Source organism: Hemitrygon akajei, unplaced genomic scaffold (genome assembly GCF_048418815.1).
Source record: "Hemitrygon akajei unplaced genomic scaffold, sHemAka1.3 Scf000047, whole genome shotgun sequence".
In the NCBI taxonomy this organism is placed as follows: Eukaryota; Metazoa; Chordata; class Chondrichthyes; order Myliobatiformes; family Dasyatidae; genus Hemitrygon; species Hemitrygon akajei.
The window spans coordinates 2,763,718-2,783,525 of NW_027331933.1; the positions used below are offsets into that span (position 1 = coordinate 2,763,718).

Consider the following 19,808-nt stretch of genomic DNA (forward strand, 5'->3'; position numbering starts at 1 on the left):
TATACACACATGGAGTCAGCTCAGTTCCTCCGCCATATCCTTATCTCCATTTACAATTTCTCCAGCATCATTTTCTTTTGGTCCTATATCTACTCTCACCTGTCTTTTACTCTTTATATACTTGAAAAAAGCTTTTAGTATCCTTTTTGATATCATTTGCTAACTTTCTTTCATAGTTCTTCTTTTCTCTATTAATGACCTTCATACTTTCCTTTCATAAGTTTTTTAAAAAACTTCCCAATCCTCTGTCTTCACACTAAGTTTTGCTTCCTTGTATGCCCTCTGCTTTGCTTTTACTTTGGCTTTGACTTCTCTTGACAGCCACGGTTACATCCTTTATCCATTCGAAAACTTCTTTTTCTTTGGAATATATCTGTCTTGCACTTTCCTCACTTCTTGCATAAACTCCAGCCACTGCTGCTCTGCCGTCCTTCCTGCTAGTGTCCCTTTCCAGTCAACCTTGGCCAGTTCCTCTCTCATGCCACTGTAATTTCCTTTACTCCACTGAAATACCGACACATCTGATTTCGGCTTCTCTTTCTCAAATTTCACAGTGAACTCAATCATGTTGTCATCAATAAGGGTTCCTTCACTTCCATCTCTCTAATTACCTCTGTTTCATTACACAATACCCAATCCAGTATAGACAATCCCCTAGTGGGCTCAACAACAAGCTGTTCTAAAAAGCCGTCTCGTAGACATTCTAGAAATTCTCTCTCTTAAGATCCATTGCCGACCTGATTTTCCCAATCCACTCTTCCAGTAGCGATCTGATATTCCCAATGATTTTCCTTGATTTTGACCCCTTGTCAAAATTTCTGCTACTGTCAATAGATCAGCGAGTAAAAGACGACCTGATTTCCAAAAGGCATAAGGTTAGAGATGACACATTTCTTTAATATTTAAGGAAGATTACATTTTTATTTCAATCTATTACAGTTTCAAAATAACAACAAAAGGAAAAGGGCCAGAAGCAAATGTTTAGGCACCCTACATGTTCAGTAGCACCCCCTTTGGCAAGTATCACAGCTTGTAGACACTTTTTGTAGCCAGCCAAGAGTCTTTCAATTCTTGTTTGGGCAGATTTCTGGGTTCAGACATTAGTAGCAATGTACTTACTGTGGAAATTACAAATCACAATATTATTAGAATCACAGAGCCAAGCAGCAATGAAACAGGCCCATCAGCCCTTCTAGTCAATGCCGACCTGTTTTTGTTGTTACTGCCCATTTCCAGCTACCTGCACCAGAGCCTCCATACACTTCCCATCCACGTCCTCACCCAAATTCCTCTTTAGTGTCTAAATCAAACCCACATCCTCCAAATCCACAAGCAGCTCATTCCACACTCTCACCAACCTCCGAGTGAAGAATTCCCCTTCAGATTCCCCTCAGATAATTCACTTTCACCCTGAACTTATGTCCAATGTCAGGGTGAGAGGGAGGACGGGGCAGAGAGGGAAGACAGTAAGGGGAGGGGTGGTCGAGTGCGGAGAGGGAAACAGAGCGAAGTGTTTATACTTAATATTTTTGAGAAAAACTAATTGTTTGAACTTGCTGCAAACCTACTCTCCATATCCTGTATATTCTTAACCAGATTATTGATCGTGATGACAAGTAGCAATGGTTGATGTTCAAAGTAAATTTTATTATCAGAGTACATAAATTTTATATAGTCACATACCATATAAAACCCTGAGATAGTTTTTCCTACAGGAAGACTTAGCAAATCTTTAGAATAATAACAGGATCAATGAAAGATCAAGTAGAGCACAGAATTCAATCAACTGTGCAAATGCAAATATAATTAAATATCAATGAATAATGAGAGCAATGGGGTGTAACCCTGGGGAAACTCACTAGGCCAGGGCCTCGAGTCCAATAAATAGCTTCCCACCATCACTCTCTGCTTCCTACCATCAAGACAACTGTGTATCCAGTGAGCCAGCTCTCCCTGGATCCCGTGTGATCTGACTTTCCACAGCAACTTACCATGTGAACCTTATCAAAGGCCTCTCTGATGCCCAACTAGGCCACGATCCTGGGACAGAGGTGTCACCGATCCGAGGACATAGATTTAAGCAGAGGATGAAGAGGTTTAGAGGGATCTGAGGAGGAGATTTGTCACTCAGAGGGTGGTTGGAATCTGGAACACACTGCCCGAGGTGGTGGTGGAGGCAGGTCCCTTCACAACCTTTACGAAGAGGATGAGCATTGAAACTGCCAAGATACAGTCGGCTGTGAACCAAGTGCTGATAAATGGGACCAGTGTAGACAGTGAGTGGATGGTCAGAACAGGTATGGCCGGCCAAAGGCCTGTTTCCGTGCTGTGTGATCCACCACTCCGGACATGCTAAATTAATGATGGTTTAACAAGGCATTGATTTCAAAACTCCACACCCCTCTCCAACCTGAAATAAACCTGACTGAACCCCTTTGTCACCACTGTGAGTATCAGTTTCTGTCAAGGTAGCATAGAGATTGGTCACTTCTGCTAAACAACTGGCAATTGATGAAGTTTCTGTGTCTTCTTCCATTAATGTCGCTGCCTTACAGCAAAACTAACCCTCTCACTGTGTCAGAATCAGTGATTAAATCAGACTCCAAACACTGTGCTTTCATCCCTGCACGTTATAACTGGAACCATCTCACTGAGGGTCTGATGGAGACATGTGATCACATCTCCCCTGCTTCTGACATTTCAAATACCCTCAGAATGGTTTTCTGATTCAGTCTGAAGGTTATGGTACATTCAGCTCGTCGTCAGACCTGACAAACCATGTCTTCCCACAGCTGGTTCCACCTGTTGGTGTGTCCTCTTTCCTCCACCTCCAGGGAAGCTGCATCTCCACACAAACTCCTCACTTGAGACGACTGTCTGTACCCGTGACACAGGAAATCACATCACTGTCACTCTCCTGATACCGTGTCTGACCTGCTCACCTCCGGGTATCCTCCCTCAACAAGCCTCTTCCTCAGTCACCATCTGTGAGATTATATAAAAACACAATCACTGTAAAACGATCTGTCAGGCAGCTCCTGTACCCTTCCACCCCGGACGATGGTTTGCTGATTAAAACTCTCTCTCCTCAGCCCTTCCCTATCCCCTTTCCTTTTGCAAACTCCAGATATGCCAGCTGATCCGAATCCACTGTGAGGACATTTATATCTCACAGGAGGATGTAGAACCCCGTGTTGTTCTCTGATACAGAGGTCACTGACACCCCACCGCCATCCCAACAGCCCATGACGGTGACAGCTCTTCCAGACACTGGGGCTTTGTAACAAACACAATGTTAACAGCAAGATTAGACAGCGTTAAAATTGAAGAGAATTGCTGCTTCCTAAAAGGACATGCGAGCGTCCGATACAACGGAGCAGATCCTCCCCTGTTTACAACTTTATTTGACCCGGAACACGGAAGGTCCGATCATCCAACTCTCTCACAACAGCAACCCCACCCTCCCCGACGACGGTCCCACACCCTTCCCTGCACTCACCCCACACCCACAGTCCACCGTAACCTCTACCCACACACACAGACAGATCCCCCTCACCCCAAACCCCTCCCAGCCTGGGAACCACAACTAACTGATCCCACAGCCCGGGCTCGGGCGCAAAGCTAAAACCGGGGCTGCGGGACCGGAGAGCCCGGAGCCTCCAGCCGTCCGGCAGAGCTCGTTCCCGGCACTTTTCATAGAAACATAGAAAACCTACAGCACGATACAGGCTCTTCGCCCCACAAAGTTGTGCTTCCTCGGCAGCCGGCCCCCGATTTCCACAAACCCGAGATCAGACCCTTCTTCACGGAAGCCTGAACAGAATAACGGCCGGTCGGCACTGCGCCTGCGTTTAGCAGGAGGTTCGCGGCAGCACCAGCCTTGGCCGGGGGTCCATACAGAGGGAGCAGTGGCCGGGGGTCCCTACAGAGGGAACAGTAGCCGGAGGCGGGAGGGACAACGCAGAGGTAAATCACAAACACGACGAAGTCTGCAGATGCTGGAAATTCAGAGCAACACAAACAAAATGCTGGCGGAACTCAGCCGGCCGAGCAGCATCTATTAGAGAGAAAAATCACACTCCCACCCCACCTCCCGCATAAAACAATGCAATCAGAGGTTTATGATCATTTTCAACATCAAAAGATTGCCCTGACACAAACTGATGAAATGCCTCACAAGGAAACAGAATGCTGAGCAATTCTTTTTCAATCTGGGCATAACGTGTTTCTGGATCAGATAATGAACGAGTTGCATGTGCCACTTGTAGCCATTCCTTATCATGTTATGATAATTTTCAACATCAATAGATTGCCCAGAGGGAATCGGAATGAAAATGTTTGGACACCAGGAAGTCCCGCTCGGAGCGGATAGTTCAAAGGTTAATTTATTATCAAAGCAGGTATCCGTAAACAATTCTTGAGCTTTTTTTCTTCTCCAGAAAACCACGAAACAAAGAAAGAGCATGAAAGTCGTTCAGAGAGAAAAATCAAACTCCCACCTCAACCCCCGCATCAGAAAGACAGCATCCCGATCATCAAACCCCCAAACCCCACCCCTCCCGCACAAAAGGGAATAATATCATCGACCGCCCCCCCAGAAAAAAACACCCCTACCCCGCACAACTGCGGAGGAGATGGTGTCACCAGTGTAGAGGCGGCCGCATCGGGAGCAGCGGACACAACGGGCGACCCCGGAAGATTCACAGGTGAAGTGTCGCCTCACCTGGAAGGATGTTTGGACAACGGAGAGAGTTCGGCCGTCCGGCACTTTCACTGTGACACCCCGAGCTCCACATCAAATCCGTCCAAACGAATCTGATAGATAGATAGATAGATACTTTATTCATCCCCATGGGGAAATTCAACATTTTTTTCCAATGTCCCATACACTTGTTGTAACAAAAAAACTGGGCGAAATTTAATGACCAATAAATATAATTCCTCTCAGCGATCAGCTGTCTGAATGATTCCCTGACTCTGAGAGGAAGGGGTATCTATGGTCCACACTGTCAGGGTGTTGCGTTTACCAGGAGACAAAGACTGCAGGGACGAGAGGTTTTCTGTTGACTAATACACTGTGTGTGGACCCCGCTGGCAATTCTGGTGTTGTGACCCGAATCGAGACAAACACCACGCTGCCCATTCCACCAACAACACGGCACAGCCGGACACATAACAGGGGACTTTACATCTCACAACACTGGATTCAGTGATGAAACCCGTGATTAAGATAGATAGATAGATAGATACTTTATTCATCCCCATGGGGAAATTCAACCTTTTTTCCAATGTCCCATACACTTGTTGTAGCAAAAACTAATTACATACAATACTTAACTCAGTAAGAATATGATATGCATCTAAATCACTAACTCAAAAAGCATTAATAATAGCTTAAAAAAAAGTTCTTAAGTCCTGGCAGTTGAATTGTAAAGCCTAATGGCATTGGGGAGTATTGACCTCTTCATCCTGTCTGAGGAGCATTGCATCGATAGTAACCTGTCGCTGAAACTGCTTCGCTGTCTCTGGATGGTGCTATGTAGAGGATGTTCAGGGTTTTCCATAATTGACCGTAGCCTACTCAGCGCCCTTTGCTCAGCCACCGATGTTAAACTCTCCAGTACTTTGCCCACGACAGAGCCCGCCTTCCTTACCAGCTTATTAAGACGTGAGGCGTCCCTCTTCTTAATGCTTCCTCCCGAACACGCCACCACAAAGAAGAGGGCGCTCTCCACAACGGACCTATAGAACATCTTCAGCATCTCACTGCAGACATTGAATGACGCCAACCTTCTAAGGAAGTACAGTCGACTCTGTGCCTTCCTGCACAAGGCATCTGTGTTGGCAGTCCAGTCCAGCTTTTCGTCCAACTGTACTCCCAGATACTTGTAGGTCTTAACCTGCTCCACACATTCTCCATTAATGATCACTGGCTCCATATGAGGCCTAGATCTCCTAAAGTCCACCACCATCTCCTTGGTCTTGGTGATATTGAGACGCAGGTAGTTTGAGTTGCACCATATCACAAAGTCCTGTATCAGTTTCCTATACTCCTCCTCCTGTCCATTCTTTACACACCCCACTATGGCCGTGTCATCAGCGAACTTCTGCACATGGCAGGACTCCGAGTTATATTGGAAGTCTGATGTGAACAGGACCGGAGAGAGTACGGTTCCCTGCGGCGCTCCTGTGCTGCTGACCACCTGTCCTGTTCTCCCAACCGCACGTACTGTGGTCTATCTGTCAAGTAGTCCACTATCCAATCCACCATGTGAGAGTCTACTCCCATCTCCATTAGTTTGTGCCTTAAGATCTTGGGCTGGATGGTGTTAAAGGCACTAGAGAAGTCAAGGAATGTGATCCTCACAGCACAACTGACCCCATCTAGGTGAGAGAGTGATTTGTGCAGCAAATACGTGATAGCATCCTCCACTCCCACCTTCTCCTCATACGCAAACTGAAGCGGATCCCGGGCGTGCCTGGTTTGTGGCCTCAGATTCTGTATTATCAGCCGCTCCATGGTCTTCATCACGTGCGACGTCAAGGCAACAGGTCTGAAGTCATTCAACTCCTTTGGTTGTGGTTTCTTCGGTACCGGGACAATACAGGATGTTTTCCACTGTCTGGGTACTCTTCTCTGATCTAGGCTCATGTTGTTGTCCCACCGAAAAATCCATTAAAGTGCTTTTAAATACGAGCGCTCCCCCACAAGTGACGTCACACAGCTCCCCCCACTCGCCTGACGTCACACATGGGCTCCCCACACCGGGATCTGCCCTGACGGACGCGGTGTGTTACGTCACCCAGGTGCTGCTGTGCTCGAGCTTTATCGGTTTAACGGCTGGGCTAATAATTAAGTGTTTATAAACATAGACTGATTTAACTGAAACCTGCACATTTCCTGTGTGGGTCTGAATTGTGTGTCGGGATGGGATGGGAATCGAAATTATAACCCTGAGAACTCTGTGACCTGGGGCTGGAGGGAAAGGGATCGGGGAAGATATGGAGGGAAAAACTAAATACGTGTCTGGTGTAAATATGGAAATAATATAGGGAAATAATGAAATAATTTGGGAAATGCAGCGATGGGTCGGGCAATATGTGAAGGGGGAGGAACAGTCACCGAGTCACGTGATCCTGTTTTACCGCAGATCGTCAGCATTTTCCGAGGCTCCGCCCAACGCCCGTGACGCAATAAGCACATTGCGCATGCTCACATTCCCGGGAACGGCAGTGTTGTTGTTTCGTTCTTTGTGAAAGCGGGACGGCGGTGAGATCGGGATCGGGAGGAGGTTCTCGCCCCCTTGGATGGGGAGCCGGAGACGGATTATTCTCTGCGGGGCAGCAGCAACAATTTCCCTTCGGTGAGTATTGAAGCCGGTCCCGAGTGCGGAGGTCTGACGTTGGGTGGTGAGTTAACTTTCCCGAACTCAAACAAGAGAAAATCTGCAGATGCTGGAAATGCGAGCAACGCGCACAAAATGCTGGAGGAACTCAGCAGACCGGGCCGAATCCAGGAAAAGAGTACAGTCGATATTACCGGCCGAAACCCTTCGGCAGGACTGGAGAATAAAAGGTGGGGGTGGGGAGGGAGAGAGAAACACAAGGTGATCGGTGAAACCTGAAGGGGGAGGGGATGAACTTTCCCGAACTGGCGGCCTCGCCTCGCTTCCTTCACAGAATCTGCCGGGGTCGGTCCGGGTTGTGAGACCTTCACACCGAACCGTCTGAGATGAGCCGCCGCTCAGCCCCTGTTGTTCTGGTCCTATTAGCAGGCTGAAGTAAAACATGTTTCTGTATCGTTACTGACAGAGAAATGTATAATTTGTGTTCCGTGTGTTATCTGAATGTACTTGCCTGTGATGCTGCCACAAGTCAGTGTTTCTCTGTCCCTGTACCTTCCCGTACTTGTGCACTTGGCAATAAATTTAACAGGACCTGAGAAATCTCGGTGAGATTTGATTAGTGATGATCATCTTGGCAGCTCGGTAGGTCGAATGCATGGGACAGTACACTGTTAAATGCAAAACCCTGAACAGTGTCGATGATCAGAGGGATTTTAGACTCCAAGTTCATCGCTCCCTGAAAGAGACTGCACAGATTGATCGGGTAGTTAAGAAGGCAAATGGCGTGGTTGTATTTATCAGTTGAAGCATTGAGTTCAAAAGTCGGGAAGTTGTGCTGCAGCTTTATAAAACTAGTTAGACCACATCTGGAGTGTTTCATACAGTTCTGGTCGCCCCCATTCTCGGAAGGATATCGGGGCTTTGGAGTGGGCGCAGAAAAGGTTTACCAGGATATTGCCTGGATTAGAGGGCCTGAGCTTTAACGGGAGGTTGGACAAAATTGTGTTGTTTTCTCCGGAGCCTTGCCAGCTGGGGTGAGACTGGATAGACGTTTATAAGATTACCAGAGGATTAGAAGCCATAACTCAGAAAGGCAGCGTCCATTATCAAGGACCTCCAGCACCCAGGGCATGTGGTTTTCTCAATGTTACCAGCAGGTAAGGAGGTACAGAAGTCTGAAGGCTCACACTCAGTGATTCAGGAACAGTTTATTCCCCTCTGCCATCCGATTGCTAAATGGATATTGAACCCTTGAACACTACCTCACATTTAAAATATATAGTATTTCTGTTTGTTGCACGATTTTTAATTTATTCACAGAAACATAGAAAACCTACAGCACAATACAAGCCCTTCGGCCCACAAAGTTGTGCCAACATGTCCCTACCTTAGGAATTACTATGGTTACCCATAGCCCTCTACTTTTCTAAGCTAGTATTTCTTTATTTTTCTCCAGTGTCTCCAGGTACCTATCCAAAAGACCATATTCTACCCACCTCCACCACCGTTGCCGGTAGCCAATTCCACACACTTACCACTCTCTGAGTAAAAAAACTTATCCATAACATTTCCTCTGCAACTACTCCCCAGCACCTTAAACCTGTGCTGTCTTTTCATAACCATTTCAGACCTGGGAAAAAGTCTCTGACTATCCACACGATCAATGCCTCTCATCATCTTATACACCTCTATCAGGTCACCTCTCATCCTCCGTTGCTCCAAGTAGAAAAGGCCGAGTTCTCTTAAACTATTCTAATATGGCATGCTCCCCAATCCAGGCAACATCTGTGTAAATATCCACTGCACCATTTCTATGGTTTCCACATGCTTCGTGTAGTGAGGCAACCAGAATTGAGCACAGAGGGGTGTGACCAGCATCACATATAGCTGCAACATTACCTCTCGGCTCCTGAATTCAATCCTATGATTGATGAAGGTCAATGCATCATATGCCTTCTTAACCACAGAGTCAACCTGCGTAGCAACTTTAAGTGTCGTATGGACTGGGACCCCAGGATCCCTCTGATCCTCCACACTGCCAAGAGTCTTACCATTAATGTTATATTCTGCCATCATGTTTGACCTAACAAAATGAACCACTTCACACTTATCTTGGCTGAACTCCATCTGCCACTTTTCAGCCCATTTTTGCATCCGATCAATGTCCCACTGTAACCTCTGACACTATCCACAACTCCCCCAACCTTTGTGTCATCAGCAATCTTGCTAACGCATCCCTCCTAACCCATCCCTCCACTTCCTCATCCAGGTCATTTATCAAAATCACAAAGAGTAAGGGTCCCAGATATACTGTAAATGATTTAGTTGTTTATTTTTATTATTTTATTTTGGGTTTTTTTTCCTTCTATAATATGTATTGCATTGAACTGCTGCTGCACAGTTTTCAAATTTCATGACCCACACCGGTGATAATAAACCTGATTCTGATTCTGAGTGGACAGACAATCTATTTTTCCTGGGGGTTGAAATGTCTAATATATTTATGGTGAGAGGAGATGTAAGCAGCAAGTTTGTTTCTTTACACAGAGTGGTGGGTAGCTGGAAAACTCTGCCTGGGGTGGGAGACCCGACTGGTCACGTGATCCCGTTTGCCCCTCCCATTTAACAGCAGATGGGCAGCACCTGTGCATCTGTTTCCGAGGCCCTGCCCTCCGGATGATGTGACACTCACTTCGCGCATGTTCACTGTCTCCGGCCGGGCGGTGGTTTCTTTTCCGCTCAGTGCTGAAGTGCATCATCTGTGGGATCGAGGGAAGGGTCCTCACCTCCTGGGTGGGGGAGCCAGGGGTCGGGATCACTGTCTGTGGGCCGAAGATATTGCGTTCCCATCGGTGAGTATTGAGACCGATCCCGAGCGGGGAGATCTGATGTTGGCCGTGAGCCCTGAACTGAGGACCAATTACTCATTTATTTTCCGATTATCTGGTCTGGTCAAAAATGTGTCGACTTCACTTAATCTGCATTGAACGATCCAAACCTGGAGCCCAGGCTGTCTATTTCCGCAGAGTTGAAACGGGAGACCCACCAACAGGTCATGTGAGGCTGTTTACCGTCGATCAGCCCTGCCCTTCACTTTGTGATGCAAGATGACATGGTGTGTGCTCAGAGTCCCCAGATGGGTCAGGATGCTTCCTCTATGTTGTGTTGGGGGATCTGACATTGGTCACTGAGTCCCGTTAACTTCCCCCAACTCGCCTCACTTCCTGAGGTTGCTCACATTTGTCCGTGAGCTTTGTGGCTGTTGTGTCTTCTCCCGGATTGGGGTGGGTGAGAAAGGAGAATGTCCCAGGTTTTGGGGATCTTTGATTTCACTGCCTGCTTTACCGAGGGACTGGGAAGTCTAGGGGGAGAGTGGTTTCTGTGATGTGCACGTGGCCAAGTGGTTAAGCAATCTGAAGGTCATGAGTTTGAGCCTCAGGCCAGGCAGTGCGTTGTATCCTTGAGCATGGCACTTAACCACACATTGCTCCTGCACGTTTATAGCCCAGATGGATCAAATCACCTAATCCTGTTCCTGTGTCTTATGTATTACCATGACAGAATGATGGCTCCTTCTTATCCCATATTGTTTTGTGATGTGTGAGGGACAATAAAAGATTGTTCACTGAGATTATTATATTTGGCTTCAACGTTTAAATTTCAGTGAGTTTTGTTCTTAGTAACATTAAGCAGAAATGTTTGGTTCTCCTTTTCATTGTTAATGTGCTTCATTATCTCTCTGGTTAATGTTAGACCTGCGGTGAGAGGTTTATTGGAAGAAAAACCCCAACTGGAAGCAAACCATGGCTAAAGTTGTGGGAACAGCAACAAGTGAACCAGCCCGAGGACTGAGAGCATCAACTGGAGAGAACAACTCTGAATCAGCTGACTTAGAGTTCCCAGTGAGTCAGTGAGGAAGAAGTTTGGTGAGTCTCATTTACTCAAACACTGGTCCTTTATACATTTCATACCTGTACAATAGTAGGTGGGAAATAGTTGGTGAGACTGAATGAGCCCAGAAGAACCAGTTATGCCTCTGTCAGACACAGCTGCAATCACACCAGGTCTGGTAATGTGCTTCCAGCAGCCCAGCCCTTTAAAATCACTCGCATTTTGTGGAAGTCAAATCTGGATAAAGTGGTGGAAATCGGGCAGAATCTCAAGTTGCTGGAGATCTGCACTAAAAACTGAAAATGTTTGAAGTCATCCTGACAAAATGTTATTAACCTGAATTGTAAAGATTGTTCCTCTCCCCACAGCTGTTCCTTAAATGCTGAGTAGTTTGGTAATTCCAATTTATTTTTATTACATTCACTCTGGATTGGTTTATGTTTCCTGAAATGTACCAGTTTTAATGTGGAAGTGGAAATGGCTCACTCTGTGATAGTTGAACAATAAAGTAACGACAACTTTTCCCTGCAAATTACCCTGGTGCCAATTAGTTTGTTATTCCTAGAAATGTGTTCAGTACAGTTGTTGTGAACAAGGTTTACAAGAATAATCTCAGGAATGTTCGGGGTTATGTATGAGGAGCATTTGATTGTTTTGGACCTGTGCTCAATGGAGTTCAGAGGGATGGTGGGGGTGGTGGAGGGATGTATGGTTAAGTAAACCTACCAAATGCTGAAAAGCCTGGATACAGTGGACATGGAAAGAATGTTTCCATTAGACTGTGGTCTGACAGCACAGTCTCGGAATAAAGAAGCTTCCCTTTAAAACTGAGTGAAGAAAAAATTTGGCCAGAAGATGTCTGATCTGTGGAATTTGTTGCCACAGAGGTTGGATGAAGCTGCCATTTGGGTATATTTATGACAGAGATTAACATATTCATGATTGCTGAGTAGCTCAGGGTTACAGGAGGAAGGCAGGAATATGGTGTTGGAATGAAAATCAGCTGTGGTTGAATGGTGGGGCAGACCAGATGGATCGTATCACCTAATTCTGTTCCTGACTGAATGATAGCTCCTCCTTATCCCATATTGTTTTGTGATGTGTGAGTGACAATAGAAAAATGTTTACTGAGATCATTATATCAGCCTTCAACGTTTTGTTCTTAGTAACATTAACCTGAAATGTTTGGTTCTCCTTTTTATTGTTATTGTGCTTCATTGTCTCTCTGGTTAAAGTTAGACCTGCGGTGAGAGGTTTATTGGAAGAAAAACCCCAACTAGAAGCAAACCACAGCTGAAGACGAGGGAACAGCACCAAGTGAACCAGCCTCAGGACTGAAAGCATTAACTGGAGAGAACAGCTCTGCCTCAAGAGACTCTGAGATTCCATTGATTCAGTCAGGAGAGAGTTTGGTGAGTCTCATTTACTCAAACACTGGTCCTTTAGACATTACATACCTGTATAAGGGAAGGTGGGATATAGTTGGAGTGAGACTGAATGTGCCCAGAACAACCAGTTATGCCTCTGTCAGACCCAGTTGCAATCACTCCAGGTCTGGTAATGAGCTTCCAGCAGCCCAGCCCTTTAAAACCACTCCCACTCTGTGGAAGTCGAATCTGGATAAAGTCACTCGGAGACCGTACAGTACAAACTCTTTATTCCAAGTACCCGGGGGTAACTTAGTTAGTCGCTCAAACAGGAACAGTCTGTGACTGTTCCCACCCAATCCACTAACTGACTAACAATTCCCCTTACACCACAGATATATCCATCCAGATACCCCCACACAAGACAGGCTGGAGCCAAAGATATTTACTACATGACAGGCTGGAGCCCCTAAAGACAAACTACAAAATAGTCATAATGGTTTACACACACAGAACAGACTGAAGCTATCCTATCTCTACATGTGAATGCGCAAGGAGATAAGCATCTTGAAACTCTAGCTAGCTACCCGGAAGAAGAAACATGGCTCAGCACATCGGTTGATCATCAGCAGTTTCCTTCAGAAAAACAGGCTGCTATTGTTTAACGAAGTGTTAACCATTTTACAGACTTTATCCTTCCCTCCTTTTGATCATTACATTATCATCAACGCAGTAACATTTTACAGAGAAAGCAACTGACGACAGCATTGACTTATCAGTGGGTAAAGACAGTGTACAACAGTAATTGTAACAAAGGTATGTACAACTATTAGGACATAATGCAGTATCATTCCCCACATATTACCAAACAGGCCTTCAAAGATCACCATTTTGACCCTTTGGTGAACCTGTGTAAATCCTGCCCTACTTTCTTCATGCTGTCAATCTCCTTTGCAGTGTGCTCAGAGAGGGGTGTAATGTTAGTAGATTCATCAGGGATATACGTGCAGCATTCTGTGTCAATAACAGCACAGGTTCCCTCTTTCTCAGCTGGGATAAACTCTAAAGCTGTACGATTCTGTATGACTGTTTGCCAGATTGCAATCATTTCAGTGGATATTTCTGTTACTTGGGCCTGTGTTTCTGTCAGGGCCCCTGCAGTATTGTGGCCAACTCCTCAAGTGCTGTATCCAAATTGATTATCTGTCATGAATTCCTGGCTACTCCACAGGAGAGAAAAGTGATCCTCCAAAATCAATCAGTCTCAGTTATTCCTCTCTTCTGCTGGGCACCTGCAGGTATGGCCAGGATGCATGTTTCCCAGTATTGGAAGTTCCGTTTGATGGGGGCTTGAGACACCGTCCCTCAAAACACTGACAACTACAGTCATCTCTGACTGGACCACAGGTCCTCATCTCACTTCCCCAGATGTAATTTGAGAAAGCCCAGGCTGAGAGTTCCTCACTCTGGTTGAGCAGGATTACTGACATTGGAACCATAGTTTTACCATGCTGTGGAATTTCAGCACAAACCCAGCAGGCCCCTAGTTCTACCTGTTTGGCATAGGTATGACAGAAAGACGTAAATGTGTTAACATGGGGGCCCCCGGATGCTGGGGTGAGCCCTCTCAAAGACATAAACATGAACACCACTAACAACCAATACATTCCCATTAGTCCGAGAGAGACCTTCTACTCAGTTCCTTCAGTAACATGTTTGGCGCCTAATGATGTATCCACCGAGATTGTCCCTTCAGTTTCACAGCCATAGGAGCGGTCGGTAACACCTGATATGGTCCTCTCCACCAAGGTCCAAGATTCCCTTAATCCCAGTTCTTCATCAGGAAAAAAAATCCCACGTTCCATGGTGCACAGTAGTTCTCTTCCTTGTAAGCCTGTCATACCTGTGAATGTATGCTTGAGAAATGTTGGTTAGTTGGCATATATATTACCCCATGTCTTCCCGTTGGGTATGAATATCCAAATTTGCTGGTAGACTTTCTGGGAGCAATGGTACACAAGGGCTTAGTCCCCAGGGTGTCTTCATGGGCCATCCAGAAATGATTTCAGCTGGTGACAACCCTGTTTTCCCCTGTGGGGTAACCCTCATGTGGAACTGGGTAACGGTAGGACCTTCAACCAAGTGAGTCCAATCTCCACCGTTAGTCTGGCCAGTTTACGCTTCAGAGTGCCATTGGCTCTCTCTACTCTGCCAGCGGCCCGTGGGTGGTGTACACAGTGGAATTGTTGCTTGATAGCTAGTTCGTTACGTATGCCTTTGTTTACTTTCATCACAAAGTGTGGGTCATTGTCAGAGCTCAGCATCTCTGCCAGGCCGTACCCGGGAAGTATTTCCCGTAATAATACCCTCACAACAGTCATAACAGTATTATTGGTAGATGGAACAGCTTCAACCCATCTACTAAACACATCTATAATATCTAAGCAGTATCTATAGCTAGGTACTCTAGGCAATTCAATAAAATCAAATTGTAGACACAAAAAGGTCCACCTGTCAAGGGAGTCGTACCCGGTGTGCAGGGTACAGGTTACCAACTATTCCCTCCTTTCCCAGGTGTGTACAATTATGTATATAATCGACCAATATTGGTAAAAACTGTGTAGGAACACAAACCTGTCCCACTGGGGTGATCCAAAAACCTAGGTCGGGGTCTTTCTGTCACCCCCATCTGGGACCACAGTTTTCACTCCTCCTCAGAGGCGTCCCCCTGAGAAGAACAAAACTCGAAGTAGCTGTAGAGCGGTGAGTAAGTTGTTTACAAAGGTGGCATTACTAATGGGGTGGCCAGAGGAAGTCAGGAATCCCAATGTTCCCAGAGAGCCCTGTAGTCATATACAATTCCAAATGTATAACGGGAGTCTGTGTAAACGTTCCCACTTTAGTCTGTTGCTGGGATACAGGCACGAGTCAGAGCAAACAGCTCAGCCTTCTGGGTGGAGACAGCCGCTTCAAAAGAGGCTTGCTCAATTACTTCACTGTCCGTCACTATCGCATAGTCAGAATATCATTTTCCTGCTGGATCCACAAAGGAGCTTCCATTCTCATAAAACGTTGCCTCGGGATTGGTGGGATATTGCTAAATGGATGGGAGAGTCTGTCCTTCTTTCATGGTGATCCAGACACGGGGACAGTTGGTGCGACAGATTTCTTGGCCTGAAATTACACAGAGATAGGATACAGCATCTTGGGATTGGACACTATTAAAAGGTTGTCTTAACAGATATACCGTCTTCACCTCAGACTCCTTCCCGTATTGGACTAGACCCGCGGCCAAGTGTTGCCAGTCTCCATCGGTGCTGGAGGCTTGTTTCGTTAGGGTGTAGGCCAGGAACCCTGGGCTCTTTGGCTTGAACCTAGTGCAAACCCTAATGGTGGTATGGGGAACTACCAGTTCTGTCTGTCACCAAAGGAAATCTGGAAATTCGGCCAGGAATGCAATACCGTCTCTTCCTTTAACCTGTCTAATCACCATGACTGGGAACTTCTGTCCATCGAGTGGTGCATAATATTGGCTTTCCTCAGTGGCGCACCCCGTAGGGTCAAAGCACAGAGTCACATGAGGGTCGGCTGCTGGCAGAAGGAGTGGAGTCCAAATTAAGTGCCCTCCACTTGGGGGTCGGAAACTGGGGAAGCTGTCGGTCGTTCACCTGTCAAGGGTGACAGCATTGTCTGTGCAAAGAATCTCGACTTCCAACAGACGGAGCAAGTCTCTCCCTGCTAGATTACACTCCCCGTCTGGTGGTGACTGTAAATGAAACCTCACACTGGCTCCCCTGGAATTCCACCTGCAGTGGCTGGGTACGTGAATATGTACGTTCCGTGCCTTCAAACCCTGACAGAGTGATTATAATGTCTGATAGCTGGAATCCCTTTTCCGATACTATTTCCTGATTGAGTGTTGTGGTTGCCCTCATATCAATCATAAACGGAACTGGATTTCCAGCAACTTGCAATATTACTTTGGGCTCTTCCTGAGGGTTGGCACTCATGGTTGGAAGCATCTTCTTGTCAATTTCTAAACGGGTTGTTGTCCCCACCTGTCCCTTGGTAGGTTTTTGCTCCCATTTCTGTTCCTCAGATAAAGCCCGTTCGCATCCTTCTTCCCACTGAACATGTTCACTTTAAATATTAGTTCCCTTCGGGGTTGATCGAGATTCGAAAGTTGGGTCCTAATAATATGTCAAAGCTTGTCGCATTTGATTTCAGTAATTGTCAGGCCAATCCATATTATTTGTTTTAATCATGTTGGCTAACTTAGTTGGTAAGCATTGGAGCAGTAGGGCATTGAACTGGGGGGACAGATTCCCATCATTAAAGTCTTGGTCTCCTGCGAAGGTGCCGTAGCAGGCCACAAATTGTTCTCAATAGTCTGGTCCCGATTCCCCAGGCTTAGGTTTGCATTCAGGTACTGCTGTTCAGGAGGATTTAAACTAATGTGGCAGGGGGATAGGAACAAGTGCAGAGAGACGGAGGGGTGCAAAATGAGAGTAGCAAAATTCCATATCCACCGTCAACCCTTTAAGTATCATTTGCCAATCTATCTTAGCTAATTCATATCTCATACCTTCAAAGCTACCCTTCTTTAAGTTCAGAACCTTTGTTTCTGAATTAACTCTCCATCTTAATGAAGAATTCCACCATATTATGGTCATTCTTGCCCAAGGGGCCTCGCACAACAAGATTGCTAACTAACCCTTCCAGTTTGCTCAATATCCAATGTGGAATTGCCTGCTCTCTAGTTGGTTCCTCAACATTCATATGCAATGGCAAGCATTTAAAGATTGCAAGGATGAACTACAACAAGTGTTCTTCCAGTTTGGCAAAAGAATAAACCAGGGAAGATAGTGCACCCGTGGCTGACAGGGGAAACTAGGGATAGTATCAAGTCCACAGAAGTAACATACAAATTAGCCAGAAAAAGTGGCACACCTGAGGACTGGGAGAAATTCAGAGTCCAGCAGAGGAGGACAATGGGATTAATTAGGAAAGGGAAAAAATATTATGAGAGAAAGCTGGCAGGGAACATTAAAACTGACTGTAAAAGCTTTTATAGATAAGTGAAAAGAAAAAGATTGGTTAAGACAAATGTAGGTCCCTTACAGTTAGAATCAGGTGAATTGGTCATAGGGAACAAGGACATGGCAGACCAATTCAATAACTACTTCAGTTCTGTCTTCACTAAGGAGGACATAAATAATCTTCTGGAAATAGTAGAGGACCGAGGGTCTAGTGAGATGAAGGAACTGAGGGAAATACATGTTAGTAGGGAAGTGGTGTTAGGTAAATTGAAGGGATTAAAGGCAGATAAATCCCCAGGGCAAGATGGTCTGCATCCCAGAGTGCTTAAGAAATTAGCCCAAGAAATAGTGGATGCATTAGTGATAATTTTTCAAAACTCCTTAGATTCTGGATTAGTTCCTGAGGATTGGAGGGTGGCTAATGTGACCTCACTTTTTTAAAAAAATGAGGGAGAGAGAAACCAGGAAATTATAGACCGGTTAGCCTGACATCGGTGGTGGGGAAAATGCTAGAGTTGGTTGTGAAAATGTGATAACAGCACATTTGGAAAGAGGTGAAATAATCGGATAACGTCAGCATGGATTTGTGAAAGGAAAATCATGTCTGTCGAATCTTACAGAATTTTTTGAGGATGTAACTAGTAGAACGGATGGGGAGAATAAGTGGATGTCATATATTTAGATTTTCAAAAGTCTTTTGACAAGGTTCCACACAGGAGATTAGTGTGCAAATTTAAAGCACACAGTATTGGCGGTATGTTATTGATGTGGATAGAGAATTGGTTGGTAAACAGGAAGCAAAGAGTGGGAATAAGTGGGACCTTTTCAGATTGGCAGGCAGTCACAAGTGGGGTACTGCAAGGCTCAGTGCTGGGACCCCAGTTGTTTACAATATATATTAATGATTTAGACGAGGGAATTAAATGCAGCATCTCCAAGTTTGCAGATGACACGAAGCTGGGCGGCAGTGTTAGCTGTGAGGATGCAGGGTGACTTGGATAGGTTAGGTGTGTAGGCAAATTCATGGCAGATGCAATTTAATGTGGATAAATGTGAGGTTATTCACTTTGGTTGCAAGAACAGGAAAACAGATTATTATCTGAATGGCCAATTAGGAAAAGGGGAGGTGCAATGAGACCTGGGTGTCATTGTACACCAGTCATTGAAAGTGGGCATGCAGGTACAGCAGGCGGTGAAAAAGGCAAATGGTATGTTGGCATTCGTAGCAAGAGGATTCAAGTATAGGAACAGGGAGGTTCTACTGCTGTTGTACAAGGCCCTGGTGAGGCCACAGCCGGCGTACTGTGTGCAGTTTTGGTTCCCTAATCTGAGGAAAGACATTCTTGCCATAGAGGGAGTACAAAGAAGGTTCACCAGATTGATTCCTGGAATGGCAGGATTTTTATATGAAGAAAGACTGGATCGACTAGGCTTATACTCGCTGGTATTTAGAAGATTGAGGGGGGATCTTATTGAAACGTATAAAATTCCAAAGGGATTGGACAGGCTAGATGCAGGAAGATTGTTTCCAATGTTGGGGGAGTCCAGAATGAGGGGTCACAGTTTAAGGATAAAGGGGAAGCCTTTTAGGACCAAGATGAGGAAAAACTTCTTCACAGAGTGGTGAATCTGTGGAATTCTCTGCCACAGGAAACAGTTGAGGCCAGTTCATTGGCTGTATTTAAGAGGGAGTTCGATATGGCCCTGGTGGCTAACGGGATCAGGGGTATGGAGAGAAAGCAGGTACAAGGTTCTGAGTTGGATGATCAGCCATGATCATACTGAATGGCGGTGCAGGCTTGAAGGGCCTAATGGCCTACTCCTGCACCTAGTTTCTATGTGTGGAAAATTAAAATCTCCCACAATCACAACCTTGTGCTTACTACAAATATCTGCTATCTCCTTACAAATTTCCTCCTCCAATTCTCGCTCCCAATTAGGTGGTTTATAATACACCCCTATAAGTGTTACTATACCTTCCCCATTCCTCAATTCCACCCAAATAGGCTCCCTAAATGAACCCTGTAATCTATCCTGTCAAAGCACCACTGTAATATTTTCTCGGACAAGCATTGCAATACCTCTCCCTCTTCCCCTTCTGATTCTGTCACACCAGAAGCAACAATATATTGGAATATTTAGTTGCCAATCACACCCCTCCTGCA

At 45.6% G+C, this 19,808-nt stretch overlaps 3 protein-coding genes across 12 annotated transcripts in view; 1 reads left to right on the forward strand and 2 right to left on the reverse strand.

Moving 5' to 3' along the window:
* Positions 1 to 19,808, reverse strand: part of LOC140720845 (uncharacterized) — a 202,431-nt gene that overhangs the window by 112,331 nt on the left and 70,292 nt on the right. The window lies entirely within an intron of this gene.
* The window catches only part of LOC140720808 (uncharacterized), a 290,042-nt gene that overhangs the window by 67,627 nt on the left and 202,607 nt on the right, over positions 1 to 19,808 (reverse strand). The gene's annotated exons all lie outside the window — the stretch shown is intronic.
* The window catches only part of LOC140720842 (uncharacterized), a 49,497-nt gene that overhangs the window by 24,169 nt on the left and 5,520 nt on the right, over positions 1 to 19,808 (forward strand). For 9 of the 10 annotated variants that reach the window (XM_073035691.1, XM_073035694.1, XM_073035690.1 and 6 more), the window contains 3 exons: positions 7,152 to 7,364; positions 11,100 to 11,272; positions 12,473 to 12,649. The gene's annotated coding sequence lies outside the window, so the exon portion shown is untranslated. The remainder of the gene's footprint in view (positions 1 to 7,151; positions 7,365 to 11,099; positions 11,273 to 12,472; positions 12,650 to 19,808) is intronic. The other variant, XM_073035693.1, reaches the window with a different exon arrangement.